Source organism: Phyllostomus discolor, chromosome 4, assembly GCF_004126475.2.
Source record: "Phyllostomus discolor isolate MPI-MPIP mPhyDis1 chromosome 4, mPhyDis1.pri.v3, whole genome shotgun sequence".
In the NCBI taxonomy this organism is placed as follows: Eukaryota; Metazoa; Chordata; class Mammalia; order Chiroptera; family Phyllostomidae; genus Phyllostomus; species Phyllostomus discolor.
This window is the reverse complement of record NC_040906.2, coordinates 33014378-33023880: the sequence shown is the minus strand read 5'-3', so window position 1 is coordinate 33023880 and position 9503 is coordinate 33014378. Positions and strand designations below refer to the sequence as shown.

The window sequence follows — 9503 nt, the reverse complement described above, 5'->3', positions numbered from 1 at the left end:
TTCTTCTTCCTCTTTCCCCTGGGCTAGGCCTCATTTCTATTTTAAAGGGCTTGCCATGGTGAAACAGGCTTTAAGCTTCTCCATTATTGTCTTTCTTCCTGCAGGAATGTGTAGTGGGAAAGGCCTTTTGATTATAATGGGGTGGATGGAAATTAAGGGATCCCACTAATTTTGGCATCATCTAAGCAAATCACATAGAAAGAAGTTAATTTTCCTACATGGGTGGGGAGTTGCTTGTATTATTGTGTTAATTGTTTCATTTCTCCAATCTATTTTTGTTACTGCAGATAGCCTGAAACTCATCTTGTTCCTTAAAGCTACCAACTCAGAATGGTCTCACTTACAGGCACGGCAGTCAGATTTGTCTCTCACCAGGGTGGGACTAATCCATCTCTCCCTGCAGTTGTGTACCCTTCTCAAAGAGGTGGGCTCTGTGGAAGAGAGTGGCTTTGTCATTTACATGAGTCCAGCTCTTTAGAAAGGACGCCATTGATTTGAACTTCATATAAGCTCTCAAGGTCAATTTATCTTCGTTTTAGGAAGGGCAAGTCTTTAGGTGAGAGAGTGGAGCCATAATTCCTCAAAGGATCAGAAAAAGACTGTTCCACAGGCCCCACTTCCCACCCTGACCATGGGCCTGACATGTTACATGCCACACAGTACTACGGGCCTCACAGAGCAGAAGTGGGATGTATATTTCACATTTCTGTGGCTTCAGATCTGGAGCTCGGGCTGTAAATCTCCAGGCTGAAAATACATAGTCTCTAAAGTGAATAGGTAGTTAGTGTTGAGGTCTATGTTTAGAACATATTCCTCAAGTCTTCTATCCCCAATCTTTTAACACTCATTTCTAGTAATTAGTGTCCCCTGACCTCAGGGTTATATATTGATATAATTTAGTCTTTCTTGTTACTCTTGCCTCTAAGCATAACTTTGCCTGAACCACACTTTTCTGGCCATGTAAAAATCAGTTTATTTTTTTAAATATATTTTATTGATTATAATATTATGGTCCCAATTTTTCCCCCTCTGCCCCCCTCTGCCCAGTATCCCTCTTCCCTCCAGCAATCTCCCCCTTAGTTCATGTCCATGGGTCATGCGTTTAAGTTCTTTGGCTTCTCCATTTCCTATACTGTTCTTAACAACCCCTGTCTATTTTCTACCTACCATTTATGCTTCTTAATCCCTGCACCTTTTCTTCCATTCTTCCCATACCCCCTCCTAGCTGATAATCTTCCAAATGATCTCCATATCTTTGATTCTGTTCCTGTTCTGGTTGTTTGCTCAGTTTTTGTTTTTTTTTTTTTAATTCATTGGTTGATTAACTCATTTGTTAATTTGTTGGCATTGTAATGTTCATAGTTTTGATCTTCTTTCTCTTAAACAAGTCCCTTTAACATTTCATGTAATAATGGCTTTGTGATGATGAACTCCTTTAGCTTTACCTTGTCTAGGAAGCACTTTATCTGCCCTTCCATTCTAAATGATAGTTTTGCTGGATAGAGTAATCTAGAGTTGTAGGTCCTCGCCTTTCATGACTTTGAATAATTCTTGCCAGCCCCTTCTTGCCTGTAAGGTTTCTTTAGAGAAATCAGCTGATAGTTATGGGAACTACCTTATAGTTAACTCCCTTGCTTTTCTCTTGCTGCTTTTAAGATTCTCTCTATCTTTAAACTTTGGCATTTTAATTATGATGTGTTTTGGTGTGGTCCTCTTTGGGTCCAACTTAATGGGACTGTCTGTGTTTCTGGGACTTGTATGTCTGTTTCCTTTGCCAAATTAGGGAAATTTTCTTTCATTATTTTTTCAAATAAGTTTTCAATTTCTTGCTCTTCCTTGGCTCCTCCTGGCATCACTATGATTGGATGTTCATACGTTTAGAGATATCCCCAAGGCACCTTATATTATCCTTGTTTTTTATTCTTATTTCTCATTGTTGTCAAGGTTGGATGCTCATTTCTTTCTTATGTTCCAAATCATTGATTTGAATCTTGTCTTCCTCCCCTCCATTGATGGTTCCCTGTAGATTTCTCTTTATTTCACTTAGTGTAACCTTCATTTTTTCCTTTATGTTGTTGTCATACTCAGTGAGTTCTTTGAGCATCCTGATCACCCATGTTTTGAACTCCACATCTAATAGGTTGGTTATCTCCATTTCATTTAGTTCTTTTTCTAGGGTCTTGTTCTGTCCTTTCATTTGGGACATATTTCTTTCTCTCCTCAATTTGACAGCCTCCTTGTGTTTGCTTCTGTGTATTAGGTAGAGCTGCTTTGACTCCCAGTCTTAGTGGTGTGGCCTACTGTAAAAAAGGCACCTGTAAATTGTGTGGGGCAGAACCTTGGATAATCACCAGGGGGGACAACTCGCTTCACTGCTTTGAGGCTCTGTGTGGAGGGAAGACAGTGCCACTGCTGGGCATCTGGAGGTTTGCCTGGCACTCACTCTGTTTCCAGTCACTTTACCCACTTACCCTATGTGACTGGTGCCCTTCCAGCTGTTTCCTTGGTAGTGAATCCCAGAGTGGGTGGGTTTGCGTACATTCTAAGTCCATGTGGGCCCTTTAAGCTGAATCTCCTGAAAATCTGGCAATTTCTTCCATCATCCCAACCTCCACTGGTTCTTATAGCCAAAAGGTATGGGTATTTTTCTCCCCTGTGCTGGAACCATGGGCTGTGTGGTCTGGCCTGGGGCTGAGATCATTCACTCCAAAGATATCCCTCCCGATTTTATCTACCATATATGAATGTGGGATTGTCTGTTCCACCACAGCCCCCGCCACCTCTCTGTGCCACACTGCGTCTCTGCACCTCTCCACCTGTTCTGCAACTGTCCCTCCTACCCATTTGGATAAATGTGGCTTCTTCAAATCCTTGATTATCGGACTTCCATACAGCTCCATTTTCTAATGGTTCTGGGTGTTATTTGTTTTGAGATCTATGTGCAGTTCTTTCTGTGGTTGCATGAGGAGGTGAAGCATATCTACCTATGCCCCCATTTTGACCGGAAGTCAAAATCAGTTTAAATTGAGCATTCAGTTAAGGAGGTTTCTTTATATTTGGTTATTACTAAGCTTGATTTATGGAAAGAATAATTGACTTGGAAAGATATGATTTCTTAGAATCAGTCATGTTCTTTAAAAATGAATTGAAGGTTCTTAACTGTTGTAAATGATGGCAATTTTCTCCCTACTGGAGGAAAAAAAACAAGTTATGACATAGACTTTTTAGTTATAACTAAAGATTGAAGTATATATAAAGTGGGGTTCTATTTCCTTTACTTAGTGTAGTGGGTTCTTTTCTAATCCTGAGAGACAAAAAAAAAGGCCATTGGATTTATTACATCATGCCTCAAAAATATAGATTAGTTATGCTTAAAATTTTACACATGTGAAATAAAATTGTGACTGAAGCAGTGTGAATAAGCAGAGCAAATAAAAGATAAACTGTTCACATATAATTCAACACTCTCTTGCCCCCAGGAATTGCAGATCATCTCTACTGTTTCTATAGTTCAGATGGGCATGTCTGACCTTGTCAGAATTTTTCTGATTCTAACATATTAAAGATTCTGTACCCTGAAACATCTTGCATATAAATCTGATCAAAATAACACATATATTATAGTTATATTTTTGCTGCACTCTCCATGGTTTAATTCAGCAGGTGAGTTTGAGTTAAGCTTCAAGGTCATCTTTTGAAACTTTTTCCCAATAGGAAAATTCATATACTTGTTTTCAGTTCATTTACCCTATTTATTAATTCTGTTCTAAGCTCTTTCCTAATCAGCATGAATATGTTGACCATCATATATGTATGTTTGGATGAGTATAACAAGTGGTAGGAGATATGGTCTCTTTTTAAGTAGCTTACTCTATAGTTTTATGCAGGCGAAACTGGAATTGTCGGTGTTCGTGCTGCCTGTCACTACCAGAACCAATAAGTAGAAACAAGGATTGAATCTTTATGGGCATTTTATTCAGATGGCCAGTGATCTGAGAAGGCAGAGGGTTATTTAACTTCAAAAACCATCTCAACATCTCACTTTAAGGGGATCTTTTTATAAGAATAAAGGGTGGGTAAGAGGTTTGGAAAAAAAGGTTAATTGGATAGGAGTTGCAAAAATTTTCCTAGTACTGCTTTATGTGTTGATCAGCAATTCTTTATGTGCATCCTAGGTTTTCCCTCCCTAAACACAATGGCTCAGATACCACCTCTATCACTTACAGACTCCTTGGGTAACAAAGGTTGAATTGCTTGTGACCTCCTGGAGGCATGTAGTCATGCATTCCATCCAGTTCCTGGAATAACAGCTTTCCAAACCCATTAGTCACTTAAGCCTATCAGCTAAGGCTAAAATCTTTAACTCTTCTGTTCCTCTATCACAGGGCTTATATTTAAAATATATAACAATTAGTAAAACGTAGGTTTTAGCTAGCCAGTAACCCTTTAGTTCCTGCAAGGTGGGAGGTCTGGGGAAGCTGAGAGAAAGTGCTTGTGCCAGGGTGGGAATCATGAGACATTTCAACTCGGAGCTGTAGCTGTTGACTAACTTGTATGGAACATTTCAATATTTGATCAATCATTTCAGCTGTACCTATACCAGCTGAATAGTAGAGCTGTAAATACATAACTAAAAATCAATGTGGGTGCCCTAAAATATGAGGAATGTGTTATACCCTTATTGCTATTTAAAGAAAGATACTGTATACATTTGAAGAGTGATAATAATATGTTCAATAAAATAATTATGAGCCTTACTATCAGGGTAATTAGGAAGCTTTTTATGCTTTAAGCCCAAAGATGTACTACATCTTCGATATTAGACTGATATACAGTATATGTACTATATTGATTCTATGAAATCTATAGACTTTAGTTCTGATTATATTAAATTTAAGGACTTTAGGATAAATTTAGACCAGTTCTTAATTTACCCATGAATCTGAGGATCTTGGTCATTATTATGTCCCACCGTTAGTGACAATAGTGAGACTTGAAACTAGGACTTAGAGTAAATCTGTTTTCTCTATACCTCAGACCTTCTCCCCTTGCCTAATAGCAGCTGTGAAAAACAACAGGGATAAGGCTTTTCCATACAAGAAAAAAAGGGATATGAGAAACTTAGTATCCTGGCAGTCAGTAGGCATTTATTAAACACTTAAGAGACATTTGTTGTAAATATCTAGAATAGTAAGAATATGTAGCCATACTCACTGGGTCGGATCCCAACTTTCCTCCCTACCTGTTCTGTCATCTTAGGTGAGTTACCTAACTTCATGTGCCTCAGTTTCCTGGAGTAGGATAATAATATCCACCTCGTTGTGTTATGAGGATGAAATGTATTTATGTAAAGCGCTTAGGAACTACCTGACACATAATGAAGCTTGTTATTACTATTGATTCGTGGTTTTATGCACTCTGATGGACATCAATAAAGCACCCTTGCACTCTTTAAGTAGATTTGGCTGGTTACAGAAAATAGGCATCAGACAGAACACCAGTAGGTGCCAGAAGACGTAGTAAGTGCCAGGAAGCAGAGTAATGCAGGAAAGAGAGGGGGTCTAGAGCCACCTTTTAGGAACACTTGAGCTGTGAATTGCTTAGGAGGGGTGGAGACAATTCAGGGGGCAGGGATGGTGTGAGTAAAGGAATTAGAGCAAGAATGAACGCAGTGTAGTTAGTTAGGAGTCCATGGAATTGCTTGGCTGGGTACGGAGTTTTTGACCTTAGTTGGGTGTTAAAAAATAACAAATTAAGCTTTAGGAGGTGGTGGGAAACCTTGGAAAGTTGTCAAATCCCTCAAGAATTTCCCAAGATCGGGCGTGACACACTCTCAGGACCCAACTTATTTTTAGGCTTGTAAGGCCTGCAGGCAGGACGCTATAGAATCAATTGCGGGGTGAGGGAGAGCAATGCAAAAAACCTCGCACTTAGCACTAAATAAATATTAGCTTCTTGCACTGAGACTTCAAGATTACTTCAACAAAGGAGAGGAGTTAAATTAAGGTAGATGTTTAACTCGTGTACAGATAAACATCCAAATCTATCAATCTAAAATCTTCTGGTAAAGCATTTGTGCTTGGAGCTTTCATTACTCATCACTCATCCGCCTTCCCCAGGCCGCGGTAACCAACTTGCAAAGCCGGGAGAAAAGGCAAGTGGTAAAGGGCGCTCCACGCATGCGTTAGAAGCCGCCCCAACTCCTCCGCGCTGTTCTTTCTTGGAACAAACCCAGCGCGGAGCCACTGAGCTCCGCATTTTGCGTAGACTCGCATTTCCGATTGCTCCTATGGCCCGAGCGGGACCTAGGAGTGGTGGTGGTCCCCCTACGAAAGCTGCGTTATCCAAAGTGAATGGCTGGGTGATGCGAGTACGCTCAGAGCGTAGCACCCACTAGGAGGACGGGGTGCGGCTGCGCAGGGACCTGAGTGGGCTCTGTACGCCGCTAGCGTAGTGTGGCGTCTGACGTGCGGGCCTGCGCGCCGCAGTTAGCGCAGCCAGCTTTGGTGAATAAACGATTTGGTGCAGCCGGGGTTTGGTACCGAGCGGAGAGGAGATGCACACGGCACTCGAGTGTGAGGTAACTATAAAACCCCGATTTGTTTACATTCCCTCCCCCAGAACCGGCCCCAAGCGCAGCGGAGACTCCGAGTCCCAGGACGGCGCGGGTGGGAGTGGGGAGGGTGTAGAAAGGGAGACAAGAACCTGGGAGTGGTGGCTGGGGGACCCTCGGGGATCCGGGCGCTGGAGTTCCTGCAGCTGCTGCAATTGGCGGCGGTGGCGAGCCGGAGCGAAGCGCGTGGGGCAGCGCGTGGGGAACCGCGGCTCCTCGTGTCGGCTGTGAGCTGCCCTGGGGTTGGCGGCGACCGGGCAGCCTCTAATCCCGCGTGCGGGATCCCCTGCCGGACTTAGCCTCCTGTAGAGGCTGAGCAGCGGCATAGAGAGCGAGGGAGTGACCGCTGGGGCAAGCGGCGGTTAGGGGGCTGGGTGAGGGGGCTGCGCTGCCGTGGCCTGGGGGCGGAGGGTGGGAGCATCCACAGTCAGGTCTTGGAGGGGCTTGGCGTGGGATGGTATTGAATGCCTGCGATTCTACCTCCCCCATCCTCCCCTCGATCTGTCGTGGGGTCGAGCCGGGGGCCCTGGGATGGAGCCTGGGCGCTGCAGTTCCGGCACCGGGAGGCTAACGGTTGGTGGTATACCTGTGCTCCGACCGTGGGAGGCCTCGTGGGGGCTTGGTTTCCCCCCCCCCCACCAACCGAAAAGCCGAGGCGGGGCACAGGGGAGTTCACATGTAGGCCCGCGGGGTCCCTGGTGCGGAGGGTTCGGTGGGGCTCGGCCGATGGGGGAGGCCGGTGGGCAGGGAGGTGGTGCCGCTGCTGCCCGGGCTTTGTTCCTGAAAGCCCCTCGGCGGAGATCGCTGTGGGGCCAGGCGGGGGAGAATGTAGGGGAGACTTAGCGCCCACCCTCCCCGGGTCTGGGGATCTGCTCAACTCCTACAGTTTCTCCCTTGGGACCCCCGAGTGCCCCAGCTGAGAGGGGGGCCTCGGAGGGCGCGGCTGACGTGACGTTGAAGGTCTTCCTGTGGCTTCTGTAAAGAGCCGCTCACGTGGGAGCCTGCCCACATGGGCCGTCTTAGGAGCTGGACACAAGCAAGAAATATCACCGCAGGATCCACAGCTCTTGGGGTCCTTCTCTCCGGTCCCTGTTTTGACTAATAAAAGCTGACATTAAAGCACATAATATCTTACGGCTCTTCCGTACTCTGGTTTTACTTTGGAACTGACTCATTCTTAATGGATCTGAGCTAACATGTGACAGGTTTCAATTTCATTTGTGTGTGTGCACGTGTGGATTCTTATCTAAATTCTACATAAGAAAAGCAAGTAAGATTTTGGGAAAGCTGGAGAATTTAGAATATAGTCGATTTTGGTAAGGTGATCGAAAGCCTTAAATCAGGACTTGTGTACTGGTTTATATTATGACTTCCTATGTCATTTGTTCAAGACAACCGATGGGTATTTCTCTCTCATAGAATTTCTCTTTCCTTCTCTTCCTTTACTCTCTGAAATAAATAAATATATCCTTGGGTGAGGATTAAAAAAATAAAGCCAATACAGTTCTTTTTTAGAGTATGGGATTTGAAGAACTTTAGAAGGCCTGAAGTTTAGGTACTACTCTAGGGAATATTTTTGGTTTTGTTTTATTTTTAACTGATTTATGGACAATATAGGATATAGGTATCATAGCAAGGGAAATTAGTCTCTCAAATGATCATTTGCTTTTAAAGTGAATTTACCTTAGTATTCTCTTCCCTCCTCTCCTTATCTACCTCTGATATTGGCCAGTACTGGCAAGATTTTTCAGCTTTGGAGTAAGAACTAAGGTTGAAAACGTTGGCCCATTATTAACTAGTTTGGTTACTTTGAGTAAGTTACTTAATCTTTTTAATCAATGAACTGGAAGTACTAAAAAAATCCTACGACATGAGTTTACTGTAATAAATAAATGACATAATGAACCAGAGGGCTCCAGATAGTTAATTCATTTTACATTTTTTAAGTACATGAACATTTAAGTTCTTTAGCGGTTGAAAGACTGCTTTCTATTTTTTCCCCTAACACTTGATTACCCCCAGAACATAAGGTTTAGATTTTTCTTATTAGGTTTAATGGTTTCTATGGGGCCTTTGCATTGATAGTTATCTTGTTATTCTCTTAGTTATATGAAATAACCCACAGAATTTTTTCTGCCTCTGTTGTATATTCCAACTTATAATTATATACACACATCTTGAGTTTCCCGTGCCAGACTAAACTCTGAGGGGTACTTGCTCCACAGTTTTTTGTCACATAATGCTCATGGACACATTCAGTGATTTGAAAGCTTGGTGGTTAAGCTCTTTAATTAAGTTAAAAATGTTAATTGAATACAATACAAATTTAGTATTAGCCCAAGGAAGTTTTTTGGATAAAAATGTCATCCCTTGTCTATGTAGCGCCCACCTTAAGAATGGAAATACCATAGGTTTGCATTGTTTGACATCAAAAGGACATTATCACTAGTGCATTTTTAGACTGATAATCACTAGAGGCGAAACAAAGTACACAGTAGAAAAAGAAAGTGTAGGCAATCAAAACAAAACTAGTTCTTTTCCCTTATAACAAGTTTCATAACCCTATTAAATCATTTTTTGTTAAATAGTGAAATACTCATTAAAGAATATACTAACTTTAGTGTTTTTAAAAAATTCTATTTCTATTTAGTGAGGGGAAGGGAGGGAGAGAAACGTCCATGTGAAAAAGAAATACCAATCAGTCACCTCTCACACATCCCCCAAAGGGGCCCAATGCTGGGACGGGGGTGCGGCCAGCCACCCACGCACGTGCTGGACCCATCAGGAATCCCACCAGCAATCTCAGCTTGCAGGATGATGCCCAACCCATTGAGCCACACCAGTCAGGGCCTAACTTGAGTTGAAGGTTTCCAAGTCAGAAGAGAGCCCG

The 9503-nt window shown here is 42.8% G+C and overlaps 1 protein-coding gene across 1 annotated transcript in view; it reads left to right on the top strand.

Annotated features, from left to right (window-relative positions):
- The first annotated feature begins 6265 nt into the window (after positions 1–6265).
- Positions 6266–9503, top strand: part of SLC39A10 (solute carrier family 39 member 10) — a 48590-nt gene continuing 45352 nt past the window's right edge. Inside the window, exon 1 of the mRNA XM_028508678.2 lies at positions 6266–6580. The gene's annotated coding sequence lies outside the window, so the exon portion shown is untranslated. The remainder of the gene's footprint in view (positions 6581–9503) is intronic.